The sequence below is a fragment of the Periplaneta americana genome, chromosome 14 (genome assembly GCF_040183065.1).
Source record: "Periplaneta americana isolate PAMFEO1 chromosome 14, P.americana_PAMFEO1_priV1, whole genome shotgun sequence".
In the NCBI taxonomy this organism is placed as follows: domain Eukaryota; kingdom Metazoa; phylum Arthropoda; class Insecta; order Blattodea; family Blattidae; genus Periplaneta; species Periplaneta americana.
In genome coordinates this window covers 77,725,957-77,741,143 of record NC_091130.1, presented here as the reverse complement: position 1 = coordinate 77,741,143, position 15,187 = coordinate 77,725,957, and the positions used below count along the sequence as shown (strand labels likewise).

The window sequence follows — 15,187 nt, the reverse complement described above, 5'->3', positions numbered from 1 at the left end:
TTAATGCAAGGTCATTTGCGATGTCTTCTGAGGACATTTGAATCTTTTATTTTCATTTAAATGACACAGAATCTACCCCGACGTGAAATATTTCGAAAGGACTTTATCAACTTCTTTCCTAACATCATCTCGTTTTGCCTTAGGCGGCGACGGTCGTCCTTTTAGACACTACATACCGTGGGCCCCTAACTTTTTTTTTAAGAGCTACATTTTTTTTTACTGCTGCCAAAGTAACTGCATTTTACTTTTGTAATACTTTAATTTTCTTTTTTAGATTTTATTACTGTTATTTTTTTTTATTTTTTTTTTTTTTGTTATCTACAATTGAATCCTTACTAGTTGACTGAGACAGTTTTCTTTTCTTGGGTGATAATCTAGTCAGAGTAGATATTGCTTATTTTCTCACGTTTATGGCTTCATGTCTTAGATACATCTAGTTCAGTAGAGACCTCTAGAACGAACCAGAACGTTAATAGTTTTCTAAAATATTCAAATACCTTTAGGCCCGATTTGAATTCTAGAGAATATTAAGTACCGGTACTTAAAGCGTCATTTATAATTTATCGGAGAATGATATGAAAGTAAGGGATGAATATCTGTGTTGTTGTTTCGCTTGTGCTTGTACTAGGACCCTCAGTAAACGTGTATCCGTATCAGTTTTTAATATTCTGCGAAGACACAGCATTTGGGTGCAGTGTTTTCTTGCTAGACAAACCTAAAAGTTCATTTTTCAAATCCTTTTCATTATCCGCAGAAAGGAAATGCTCGAAATATACGCGAAAATTGTCTGAATTAAACATATCAGTGCGCTTACAACGAGAAATCCTTCTGGAAACCTGTGATGCATAATATTGACATTTTTAAACCATAATTACGGCACTGTGCTACAGCACAGAAAATACAGCTTTTAACTTCTCATCCTCAACTAGTAAGACGTCCTAACATTTGAGAAAATCACAGAAAATTGAAGCTGTATTTCGTCTGGAACCAAACTCTAATAATGTTTATGCCGATATCCATTGTTTATATTCTAAAGGAATGGAGAAAGATGTGTGAATAGACGGGAGATAAGAAAACAGTGGATTAGGAAGAGAGAGGAAAGCTAAGCTAGCAAGGGTAGTATATACAGTCTAGTACAGTGTTTCTCAAACTTTGGTCCGCGGACCACCTGTGGTCCTCGAGGTCTGCCCTTGTGGTCATTCAAAAAAGACAGAAGAAAAAATAAAATTCAAACGAATTGCGTATCACACTATAGCTGAAAATCTCAGAGTTTGGAAATGACACATGGCAATCGCCTTTCATTTTTTCTCCCGACAATTTAATGAAATTTATTACCCTACCTGTCTACCGACTTCCCACTCTACTCTCAACAACAAAAGAGGGATTTAAAGCACTATGAACGTGAAGTTTCTCGTCATATTTTCTCTGCATTTCTGGCGCCGCGCCTGTAACCCAGCCAGGGACCACCCGAATTCATAACAGAGGACCAAAGTACCGCACCTTTTCATGTGTTTATGACTTTCCTAATAGTTTTGCCGACACCTAGTCTGCACTTGAAATGGTCACGTACTGTACGTCGTACACCAATAATACAACTCTGAGGTCACAATTTCGTGACTTATTTTCCAAGTAAATATGACGAATTTTCATGAGTTCATGATCACTTTCATTGCGATATTGAAAATAATAAACTTTCACTGAGTGAAAGAGAACAATTAATTGAACTCTCGAATGACACCAGACTTAAAATGAAATTCGAAGCGAAAGGTATGGTTAATTTCTGGACCTCATCATAAGTGAAAAGAGAATATAGTGAACTGTACAATGGTGCTTTAGAGATTATAATTCAGTTTGCTTCTACATATCTGTTGAGAAAGGGTTTTCATCACAAACTCTAATAAAAACAAAGTACCGAAATCGACTCTATGTATGTGACGATCTCCGACTGAAGCTTACCAGCATACATCCAAGTATAGAATAACTGTGCAAGAATCGGCAGGTTCATCCATCTCATTAATGGGAGTACCAACATTTATTTATTTTTTTTTAGTTAATTAGTTAAAGATTAAACTAATACCTTGAATTATTAAAAAAACGAGAATGAATTTTCTTCTCTTAACATTAACTTAATTAGTTAATACTAATATAAAATTAATTGAATTAAATTAATTGTAATTGATTCTATTTTAAAATATAAGTATACTGATATTAAAATATGCTACAAAAAATATAAATTTGCTTTCGTAAGGAACAAGAGTAAGGTGGTCCGCGGAACTGTTCTGACTTAAAAAAGCGGTCCTCGTTTCACAAAAGTTTGAGAAACGCTGGTCTAGTATATTACAGTCACGTAGCTCAATACGTAGTAAATATGCATCCATAGATAGTACTAACCACTAGGATCGCTACTATCGCCTCATCACAGACAATGCGAAATAGTACCTGCACTGTCTATTGTTTCTAGTACCCTCAACAACTCAAGCTTCGTGACTGTATAAATATATTAGACTGTGGGTAGCCTACCTAAAGCTCGATTCACATTATACGGAACGTCAACGTCGCGTCACGGACCGGCAGCGTTACATCAAAACATTGTACAACGCGTTTTATATAGTAGCGTTCACATATACAGGCAACGTCACGGACCGTCAAAGTCACGGACCGTCAACGTCACGGACCGTTTGGGATTCTCCAGGAGAATGTTTTAACGTTGACGTGGCGAAATCTGTACATGGACGGTTTGTTCTGCTAGACTCTAGCAGCAACATTAAATATTAACATGTCGTAGCTCCTATGAGAGACAATCAATTGCACTGTAATTTTATTTTTAAGGTTCGTAGATAAATGTCTAAGGAAAGCATATAAAAAATTTGGAATCAATTTTTTTTTGACAGCGAGAAAAAAATTACTAACTTCGAAGTCACCCGTTCAAAATAGACACTGACACTCTCAAAGTAATAAGCTACAAACTTTTTTATGTTTCACGTTAGATGGGGGTCAAAGCGAGAGAAATGTTTAGGAAAATGAAAATTACTTTTAAAAGTGACTGATCCTCAAAATCTGTACCGGTTAGCGAATTACTGTGAGTTGAATGCGGGGGTTTGCATGGCGGACTTTTGTATGCAGAGTGACAACTTTTTCTGTTAGAACTGCGGATATTCATAGAAATTATCGCTCTGATTCCAAATTTGTGTTCAAAATGTTTCCATTGTTTAAGGTTTTCGAGTTAATCGTGAGTTTTGAAATGTAATTAAAATATTCCTAGTACAGTACCTATATAAATAATATCTATGCTGAATAAACACTAGTATGACAGACTTTGAAATTGAGAAAAATGATAAGAATGAATTTATTATTTTTATTACTGTCACTGTTGTTATTATTATTATTATTACTACTATTATTATTATTATTATTATTATTATTATTATTATTATTAGTAGTAGTAGTAGTAGTAGTAGTAGTAGTAGTAGTAGTAGTAGTAGTAGTAGTAGTACTAGTAGTTATAGTAGTGTCAGTGGAAAAAAAGGCAACAAGCACCAAATTCATTTGATTTTATCTGGCAGCGTTATTACTCGTATTATTATTATTACTATTATTATTAGTAGTAGTAGTAGTAATAGTAGTAGTAGTAGTAGTAGTAGTAGCAGTAGTAGTAGTAGTTGTAGTAGTGTCAGTGGAAAAGAAGGCAACAAGCACCTAATTTATTTGATTTTATCTGGCAGCATTATTACTCGTATTATTATTATTATTATTATTATTATTACTATTATTATTATTATTATTATTATTAGTAGTAGTAGTAGTAGTAGTAGTAGTAGTAGTAGTAGTAGTAGTAGTAGTAGTAGTAGTAGTGTCAGTGGAAAAGAAGGCAACAAGCACCTAATTTATTTGATTTTATCTGGCAGCGTTATTACTCGTATTATTATTATTATTATTATTATTATTATTATTATTATTATTATTATACTGTAACTAGGCCCGGTCAAACAGAACGCGGACTTGGCGGACCGTCCGCCGCGAACTCTGTATTACGTTAGAATGCATCATCCCAGTCAATCAGTGCGCGGCCCAACGCCGCGGTTTAGTGTGGTTCACGGCGAGCTGATAGGGAGTTGTGTTTTTCCACAGAGTTCGCGGCGGATATCTCCCAGAAAATGGCCGATGAAACGGAAAAATTAATTGAATTTGTGCGGGAATATGTCCATTCATATGATACGCGGCATCCAGACTATAAAAATGTGGCGAAAAAAAGTGAATCTTGGAAACAAATTGCAGAGAAACTTCATCAGACCAGTAAGTTTATTTTATTTATTACATAATTACAAAATTCAAATTATTTTACAAAACTGTGTGATCAATGTAGTTAACCTCACAACTGTTCATAATTACATCGATTTGAAATCATTACACTTCAGTTATTAATGAGGGAGCTGAAGTAATCAACAAAATGGTTTCGTACAGTATGTGCAGCATTCCTCGATCTTTCTCTCGATCGACCTATGTTTGAAAAAACATGGGCGGGTTGATTCATGACTGTGCTATCTTCTTCTACTTCTGGTTCACTAGTACCATGTTGTATGGAATTTCTAATAAAGTTGTGAAGACAACATGCAGCTTTGACAACATGAATTGCAGAATCAATATCAAACTCTATAGACCTAAAAAATACACGCCACTTCTGAGCTAAAATGTCAAAGGCATTTTCAGCTACACGTCTTGCTGTACTAAGTCGTTTATTGTAATTTTGTTTTGCTCTGTCATGTGCAGTTGCATTTCTCGGGAAAGGGCGCATTAAATACGTTTCTAATTTAAATTCCTAATCGCCTACAAATACATGAGGGATGCGGTTGTTTGTCCCAGGTAAAGGTTTTGGAGGTAGAATAGTTTTGTTATTTACGAAGGTGGAATTCTCGAAAATACCACTATCACTGTGCCGCCCATAACTACCTACATCAACAACAATAAAGTTGTATTGAGGGTCAACTATGGCCAAGAGAACTATTGAAAAAAATGTTTGTAACAAAAATAACTTGAATCACTATTATTAGGGCATTTAATTTTCCATCTATGCTTCCTATACAGTTAGGAAAGTTCCATCTTTCTCTAAATCCAACTTCAGATTTCCTCCAAATCTCTTCTGTTGGTGTAGGCAAGTACAACATCCCACAGTGCTGTACATACTTCTTTAACTATGCTGGAAACAGTTGTGCGTCCAACACGGAAGGAAAAGCAATAGTGTGATGGGAATCACCTGTAGACAAATACCTGAAACAGTAGCAAACGGACTATTTGTAGAAAAAGAAAGATTTTTAGTTATTTTTACAAGTATTATTATTATTATTATTATTATTATTATTATTATTATTATTATTATTATTATTATTATTATTATTATATATTTCTTCACAGCACTTCTTTACATGTAATGGTGTACCTCACATTTCTGTATCCGGTGCCACCATTAACATACTATTACAATAACACATTATTTGCAGTACACGTCTACACAAGAACTCCCAGTTACACTATGTACCTTTTTTGTTACTTGGCCAATCTCCCCTTCAGTATTTCTCCTACATTTCATTTGCTATTTTCTATTTGTTCATTAATCCTAATATATCTAATATTATATACTTCTTTCTCACCCCCCCCCTTTTCCTCTAACTACTTTTCACTAAAATCTCAATTTCAATTTTTCTCTATAAATTATCATATTGAATTATTTGCCTATTTGTTTTTTTTACCTTTTATTCATTTACTGTTCCAACGTTCAAATGTTAGTACTAATTTTATGCTATCACTTGTTCACTTCTCTTAACCCTTTCTCACTATTTTCACTCATTCTTATTTGCGCTCACTTTCACTTTCTCACTATTCTGCTTACACCTAATCCATTGCCACTATTCTCACTTCCTATAAATACTTATATTTATCTCTACACATCAGCTTATACACTTTCTCTCTCCCCTATACTTCTCGATCATTTACAATTACCGGTACACTTTACTTGCACTTTGGTCACATCCCCACATTGTTTTTCAAACGTATCAAATATCTCTGCTATATCCTCAAGTGTCGCCGGTTTTGACCTTTCTTTACTGTTCGTCTCTGCCTTATTTCTGTCTTTGTCTTTCTTTCTATTTATTTCTTCTTCTATTCCTCTTTTATTTCTCTCTCCCCCCCCAAGCTTTCACTTTCACATACTAGATTTCCACTTGCACTTGTACTCTTATTCTTTACATTACGTTCTTCCCTATCACTTCCTGACTCTTGGTTTCTCTTTTTATAAGCCCTCGCCTTTTTTCTAGCACCCGTGTTGTTTGTTCCGTTATTGTCAGCATTGCTTCAGGAGTGCGCTAACCTTACCGCCATCGTATGGAGACTAGGAATCCGCTTACGCTGCATGAACGGGTTACTGTTGTCTTCTCCTTGCTGTGCCATCATCTTTACACTTCCTCGTACGTCAGTATGTGGGTTCCTGAACACATTACTATTCGCTCCTGTTACCATGTGTTAATCTGCGACAATCACTTGTTCTGTCCTTGAAGTTGGGATGATTTTCTTCTGCTCCTTCCCTCCGCTTATGTAGTTAACATCGACTCTCTGTTGCCTTCTCGTTGCTTCCCTCTGCAAAGTTGAAATATGTCCACTGTCCTCTTTCGTTCCTCTCGTTAGTCCAAATACTGGATGATCTTCATTTCTCAGGCAAAACTCCAGATCATACCATTTTCCGTTCACTTTCAGTTTATCCTCGTACATTTTAGCAAAGTGACCCTTCGCCCTCGCTGCTTTCATATAAGGTAGTAGCCGTTTTTTTTCTATTTCCTACTTCAAATGGCATATCTGTTTCCACTCTCACTCCTGAACCACAGAGCCGTCCTAGGTTATTCAGAATAGCTTCCCTTACTTTTGTATTCATAAAGCTCAAGAAGATAAGTCTTTTGGTCCCGTTCCCTAACCTGTACGTATGGTCGACATGTTCTTCTCTCAACTCGATATTAAAGATCACTTCACATAAATTTCTCACTTTCTCAAAGGTATCCATCTCTTTTTCCCGGCCCCTTTCTTCGACCCCGAAAATTATTAAGTTATTTTTCCTCATCTTGAGATCGTAGTCACTCATCTTCTTCTTTAATTTGTTATTCTCTGCCATCAACTCTTCTATCTTTTCACTGATGTTTTCTACCTTTAGTCTTAAGTTTTCTAAAGCCTAGTTCTTCATTTCTACTTCTACTTGATTCGAGCCTGCCTTATTATTCCTTTCCTCTCTACTTAATCCACTTATTTTATCATTTCCTGTTGTCTCTTTCTGTAACCACTGTTCCATCTTCTCTTACTGTATTCTTCGCTTCTTCCTCAGGCCAATAGCCTTTATACTGTGATAGCGAGTTGTGCACACGCGACTGCTCTCTCCGGCGTTCTGCTGTAAACTGGTTATTATTATTATTATTATTATTATTATTATTATTATTATTATTATTATTATTATTATTTTATAGGCAGTTAGTATTATTTTATAGGTATTTTTAAGTGTATCTACTATATTTAATTTGAAACGATGGTTCGATTCTGTTTAAAGGTGAAGCTGTGAAAATGAAATGGAAGAATTTGCGGGATTCGTATGTCAAGTATCTTAAATTCTTGAAGGGAACTACTGGAACTGCAACGAAGTTCCACAATTGGCCATGGGCTGGACATAATGCAGTTTCTCCAGGATACAGTATCACCGCGGCCAACTGTTTCAAATGTTTCCCAGTCCAGTGAAACAGTAGTTATTCATGATGATGGGGACGTTAACGAAGATCTTTGTGTGACAGGTGGTACCGAAATGCCACCACCTCCAAAAAAATCCAAGCCAAAAGAAGTCAGCATGGCCGTCGATTTTGTTGTAAAATATCTCCAAGAAAAGAAGGAGAATAAAGTTGCAAACAAGCTCGACCGTATAGATTACCTTTTCCTGAGTTATGCGGAGCCATTCAAGAAATTTTCACCTAGAACACAAGCACTCGTAAAAATGGAGATGGTCCAAATGTTTGGGCGGGCTGAACTTCGTGATCTGGATGCTCAAACTCCACCTCCATCGTCTCCTTTTTCTTCAACCAACTCATCATGGTCAGATAATCCCAATGATATACATAATCCTTCCAATGAAATTAATTATACTGACTTGGAGGTAGCTACCACACCTCCGTTATTTTTCAGTTGATAATAAATACAGTTTAAAATACAAACGAAAATCTTTTACTTACCTCAAGCAGATCGCTAGTTTTTCCTTCCTTCCAATCGGTTGTTACCTTCAATATTTTTGATTCTATAAGGGTATGTAATTCCTCAAACTGTTGTTTAGACATTCGAAAATAGTTGTAAAAACGGTCTTCAAACGAATTCAGTTCATTACACAGTCTGTGAAATTCGCCTAGTTCCTCTCTTTTTTCATTTATTTCATGCACTCACTTCCTTTTCCGCTTTGATGAACGGCTCAAAGCGAACAGAAGAAGCAATTTTTCTTCATCTGAGGAGCTGCTGGATATGTTAATTAATCCAGGAGAAAAAACGAAAGTAAAAGTACAATTTCAAAGAAATTTAGAATCAAATTAAGAAAATATATTGAGTACTGCACTTGGCAACAATTTTGTTTCCACACTGGTTCGTCCTGCACTGTCCGCGTTCTGTTTGACTTCCTCAGTCCGTGGCGGACTGCGGTTCTCCCGTCCGCGCGGACAGACCGCGTTCTCTTTGACCGCACCTTTATTGTAGGCCTGATCGAGTGGAAGAGGAGGTCCTGAGCGGACTGCGGTTCTCCCGTCCGCGCGGACAGACCGCGTTCTCTTTGACCGCACCTTTATTGTAGGCCTGATCGAGTGGAAGAGGAGGTCACAAGTTACTTAACGCCGCCGAATAAAAGGATTTATTTAAAAGTCATGTTGAATTCAGATAAGTTTTGTGAAATGATATCAATTAATCAGTATTATATTTTCAGTCAAACACTTATCATATTATAAGATGGCAGAAATTAGATTCTGTTACATCAAAGTACAGTTGTTAAATTATCACGAATATTTTCGACTTATTTGTAAGTCATCCTCAAGTGAGTTTCCTGACAAACAATTATTAGAACTGGGTTAAACATATTTGTACACTAGTAATTAATCTGCCCATGCATGCATTTACATGAAATATTGGGTGGCGTCCATGGCCTTAAAATTAAAATTAATATACAAAATCGGGAATTTAAAAAACACATTTGTACACTAGTAATTAATCTGCCCATGCATGCATTTACATGAAATGTTGAATGGCGTCCATGGCCTTAAAACTAAAATTAACATATAGAGTCGAGGATCTTTAACTGAACATAATTGTTGAGGCGCTTGCTGTGTGCCTAAATTGTAGAGTTAAAACCATTTAAAAGTTATTATTAAATTGAAGATTAAAGTAGTTCAGTATAATGTTCGATGTGTTGGAAGACAGTACGAAGTGAAAAATGAAGAGAATTCTCAGTCTATTCGCCGTGGTGAGAGGCGTTTTGTAAAAAGATAAGTGTTTGACTGAAAATATAATACTGATTAATTAATATCAAAAGGATTTATATTTTCATATTTTTATTGCATTTAATCCCCATATTATTAAATAAATATATTCTTACCTTTCATCTGGCAAGCAAACATTTTCATGGGGGCAGACAAAAAAATTATTTTTTTTTTATTCCATCATATTAATGATATCAAAACAAGTGCTTGTACACATTTTGGCCACTCGAACGCAATTACGAGGGCCGTAAAAATGATTCCCTGGCGTCGTTTACAGCAAGAAAACACAATTTGATATAAATATTTATTGGAATAGATATAGCAATTGTTGAGATATTTTTCAACATATTTCCCATCGAAATTCAGACATTTGTCACACCGACTGCCGCCTGAGATCGGAACCAATGAATGACAGCCGTCTGTCTGCACCTCTCTGTCGATTCCATGGTATGACAAATGCCTCAATTCCAGTGGGGAATATATTGAAAAATAGCTCAACAATTGTTGTACCTGTTCCAATATTTTTTTCAATGAAATTGTGTTTCTTTTCTCTACACGGCCTCAGGGAAACTTATTTTTACGGCCCTCGTAATTACTTTCGAGTGGCCAAAATTTGTGTAAGTACTTGTTTTGACATTATTAACATGGTGGAAGAAAAATATAAATTCTTTATATGCCCTCATGAGAATGTTTGCTTGTAAGCTCAGGACTCAGTAAACCGGGTGAATTGCTAAACATATTCGAAAAAGTTAAAAAAGGAAGTGGGAGATAATAATAATAATAATAATAATAATAATAATAATAATAATAATAATAATGACAGTAATAATCTAACTTGAAAAATAAAAAAGTTCGTCGTTTATCAACTTTTGAAATGTCAATGTCTATTTTCAACGGGTGACTTCGAAGATAGTAATTTTTTTTTCTCACTGTCCATAAAAGATTTTGATTCCAATTTTTTTCTATACTTTCCTTACATATTTATATACGAATCTTAAAAATTACAGCGCAATTGATTACATCTCTCATACGGTAGGAGCTACGACATTGTTTGAGAGCAGACTACTTCTCTATTCTTGATGACGCCGGCAAACTGACGGTCACTTGCCGTTAAATGTGAATGAGTTTGCATTGGACGTGACGGTGACGGTCCGTGACGGTGACGGTCCGTGACGTTGACGTTCCGTATATTGTGAATCGAGCTTAATTCATTCCGCGCTGCGCTTCATAAACTACAACGTCTTTGGCTTCATACCACGTGACGTCACTCAGCAATCAGTCGTACAGAAAAACAAGTGAGCGTGATGCGGGAACATGTCCGTCATCAATATGCAATTCGGCGGAACCTACGTGACGCTCTTGGAAATGATTTTAATTGTACAAATTCAGTTCTGAGGTTTTTATTCAGCACAGGACTTGACAAGGTGGTTTAGTTTTTATTGACCCATTGTTGCTTACCTTCCGGACCCTTTAGAGCCGGAGGTTACTTTTGTTGTTTTATACGTGTTTTACTGAAACTTGGCATTTCGGACTTTTACATCCAAATGCAATATTGCTTACAAATCGCCAGCTAATTTGTTCCTGGTTTTATTTGTTTTTATTATGTTATTGTTTCTATTTAAACACTGTCTATGCTCTAAGAATGATTTATTTTTGTGATGCTTTACTAACCACTTTGTTCGTAATGCATTTGTATAGGCCTACCTTTTTAATGCGACAACGTTTGTGGTGCGTGTTCGTATTCAAGTTATGGTATTGTTTGTGTTTTTGTTTTTGAAAAAAATAGATAAGGGCGCAAACAGCCATAGCAGCTGACGCGCTCTTTTTAAGCCGCATTTACTTATTTCATGAGATATTTATGGCAGACTTAAACTTGTCCCAACCAGGATTTGAACCCGGTCAACTCGTTTCACTGTCAGGCAAGCTAACCGTTGCTCCATAGTTGTAGACAATGCAATCTATTCCTGTGTAAATATTAAGATATAATATCTTTTCTTGCAGGGTCGTGTTTTTTTTTTGTTGTATTTACAGTTTTTGTTTTTAGGCCTTGAAAGTTAGAATTCCCACACAAAAACTTATTGCTAGGGAAACCATTCTTCATAACATAAAACTATACTGAAATACATCCATTACAGTGCACTTATTGTTACTTAGTTATCGTTACTGTATAGTTTTGCGAAGATTTTGGAATAATATTGCACCAAATTTTCAATGCAAAATATATTGTATTTGCAATTTTAAAGATATGTTGTGAGAAAAATGTTGCGCAGTACAATACACGTTTGGGAAGTGCATTACAAAATCTCGGAAATTGAAAAACGAGCAGAGCGAGTTTTTCAAACTTTTCCTCAGTTTTGTAAAACGCACTTCCCAACCTTGTATCGTAATATATGCAATTAGATGTTTCCCCTCCCCTTCCAAATTATTACTACAGTATAACCCTACGTATTTTCTCATTCGATAAGTTGCATGTTCAATATCCGTTCTATTGGAATAATTTTGTCAAACTGTGGTTACGTCGAATAATAAAATGACGGTTCTAGTACGCGGAAAGGCTGATATATTCAAAAGTACAAGTTTAGATGCTGGACAGCTAGAGACCTAGACCTGTGTGAGAAAACTTAATATAGGTATTTTAAAAATGCATACCGGTAATTTGAAATACAGTTCTCGATTATTTATCTCATTTTCGATCCCATGTGGCCGGACAATTGAGGTGACTACTACTACTACAATATAATAATCATTGCTAATATTAAACTTCAGGAAAAAAAAGTTTTATTACTCTGTACCTCAAATTGTTAAGATATGTTGCGAAAACCGGGGATATAGTTGATACGCATGCCCAGACGATGATAGGAAGCAGTTATGAATGAGTCATTATGTCGCCAGTGCAACCTTGAAAAATATCAACAGAAAACAACTGTGATATCTCTGCTTGCAGCAAGCAGTATTGAAGTCAGACGATTAACACAGAGGAAAGAAGAGGTGACTGTGAGTATACTCTCTTTCTACTCTCTCGGTGGAAATTTCGATGGTGTTCGAGTAAAGGAAGTTAAGTAATTTTTTTGTGCGAGTGGAGTTTTGTTCCCCAGCATTTCAACTAGAATTAATATGAATATGAACAATGCGAAAGTCAAACGGTTTTCGTATTGAGCGACAAATTTAGCGCATTTTATAAAAACAAGCCTTTTCAGCGCTCAGAACTCTGGAACCCTTTACTGCAGAACATTGAACGGGAGCTCATTTTGAAGCTGACATTTGGTAGGTTATGTTAAGAAGTAATCCTTATTTTTATTGTACAGAGAGAGACAGATAATCTGATTTTACTTACTTTCAGGCTTTTTGACAATTTGTAAAAAATGTAAAAAAATATTGAGGAAAAAACCTTACATTATTAAGAGGGATTCGGCATTGTTTGCTTAGTGGTATGGCAATAAGTTTCGAGGGTATTAAATAGATTATTTTCACACGCCTGGACTTGAACGACGCAGTACCGCACGCACTGGCCGAGAGCTGAATATAAGCAAGCGTTGGGCGTCATTTTACTCCTGTGTTTATGAAAACCTGTGATGAAGCTAGCCTAGCTATGCGCTACTAGACGAAACATCACGTGTTTGTCTCCTGGCCTTGCTTGTCTCGGCTAGCTCCCGTCTCGCAGTGAGCTGGTTAGTTCACGCGCGTACTATTTATTTTCTTTATTTGATATTTTCAATACTTTCTTATTAACATACCATCAGTAAAAAATATGTGTTTATTTGTACTTTCAATGCAGAATCTAACTATATATTTTTAAAATATTTTTTCCTAGGCAAAGGCGTCTTAATGAGGAAAAATCTAAATTTCTCCATTTCCATAAAAAGTAAGAAAGCCTGTTTATATGTCAATATAAACTTTAATTTTTCAGCATCAAAATAAACCTTGATTTTGATCATTGGGTGAAAGGGTTTCGGAGCTACAACTGTTTAAAGTTGCGAATTTTATGAAAATACGATACATTTAAATATTTTTAATTTAAACACTATGAAGTTCTGATGCCTCAAACTTTGCACAAAGCATTGTATCACAGTTATCTACGTACAAAAAAGTTTCATTATATTTAGAAATTGTAAGGTCAATTTTCTCTATATTTCGGTCGATTTGAGATGGAATAGCTCGAATGTATGTATGTATGTATGTATGTATGTATGTATGTATGTATGTATGTATGTATGTATGTATGTATGTATGTATGTATGTATGTATGTATGTATGTATGTATTCACACTGCAAGTGGGCGAACACCCAGTGGCAGTGGTAACTTAATTACACACAATAGAAATAATACACAATACAACTAATACACATTACTTGCAAAATACACAATAATTACAATTAATAATAATGCATAATAAAATAACCGAATTAATAAGTGAACCTAATTTTCTATTACAAATGTATGTATAGGCCCTACATAAATTTCACAGTGGTACGATAATCTTTCACTTCACTCTTATCTCACTCACTGCACTGACACTATGACACATTTCACTGACACTTTACAACACATTTCACTGAAACTATATAACACATTTCACTGACACTATAGAACACATTTCATTGACACTATAAATTATCACTGATCACTCACCACGCTTCATTGATACAACAGTTCAAATAAGACAATTACACCCTTATTGTTCCGTAGAATCATACTTATAAGCAGTACTACATTAAACTAAACATTTCTAGTCTAAGACCCTCTTACAAGCTATTTCAAACTAATTTACATTTCAAACCAAGGAAATAACTCGTCAGGCTAAGTAAATACATGTCACCTTAAAGTAATGTAACATACCAGTCTTTTTTTTTTTAATTTACGCTTTATACACAACTTTTTAAGCTATTTTAAATATTGTTCTGTAGCAACACTAGAAGCATACTATGTATAATATAACTTCTAACAAAAGCAATGATGTGTTTTATTTGTGTAGAAAAGTATTTTCAATAACGATCCGAAGCTTAATTTTCATTTATCTCAAAACTCAATTTTGTGACTTATCTCCCTTTACCCAAGTACCATCGATTTGATTTGTTGTATTATTAAAAGTATACTTTAGGATTGGCGGTTCTTGTGGAGAAAGGAAACACACCTCTGTTGTCAGTCAGTTTTGTCACAATTCGTATTCTTCAGAATAAACGTGGCTGTAATATGATACGGTATAGATTTATTAAATTGATTAATAAATAATTACCAGTGTTACTATTACTTGTTTATTTAGGCCTATTAAATTTGTGGTCAATGTTGTCTTAATTGTAATGAAACTTTTATAATTATGTTACGGAGTTCCTATCAAATTAAGTCAAACTTTTTCGCCTCTTTATACCTAAAAAAAGTATTTTAATTATCATAAGGTTGAAATTGTATATATCAGTATTAAATATTACACATAATGATTGTATCATTATGACTATTATTTCTTTATGTAGATTGATTCACAGTCAATTTTGACATAATTCGTATTATTATTTGGTATGTAAGTGGGTTTGTTTTGTCACCGCAACACATTGTTTGGTTATTCTTTATTGCATAAGATTAATATTATTACTACCTGAACTGTGAACAATAAGACAATATTGATGTGCGTTACGTCGACATATACAGTATCATAGCTGCG

At 35.0% G+C, this 15,187-nt stretch overlaps 1 protein-coding gene and 1 long non-coding RNA gene across 6 annotated transcripts in view; both read left to right on the top strand.

Annotated features, from left to right (window-relative positions):
- The first annotated feature begins 3,913 nt into the window (after positions 1 to 3,913).
- Positions 3,914 to 8,231, top strand: LOC138713482 (uncharacterized). Its single transcript, XR_011335875.1, has 2 exons — positions 3,914 to 4,293; positions 7,580 to 8,231. It is a non-coding gene; the product is annotated as an uncharacterized lncRNA (long non-coding RNA).
- Positions 8,232 to 12,416: 4,185 nt separating this feature from the next.
- The window catches only part of LOC138713481 (uncharacterized), a 123,448-nt gene continuing 120,677 nt past the window's right edge, over positions 12,417 to 15,187 (top strand). Inside the window, exon 1 of one of the 5 annotated variants that reach the window (XM_069845627.1) lies at positions 12,417 to 12,524. The gene's annotated coding sequence lies outside the window, so the exon portion shown is untranslated. Of the gene's footprint in view, positions 12,525 to 12,606; positions 12,795 to 15,187 lie in introns of those variants that run through there. The other 4 variants (XM_069845629.1, XM_069845621.1, XM_069845630.1 and 1 more) reach the window with 4 other exon arrangements.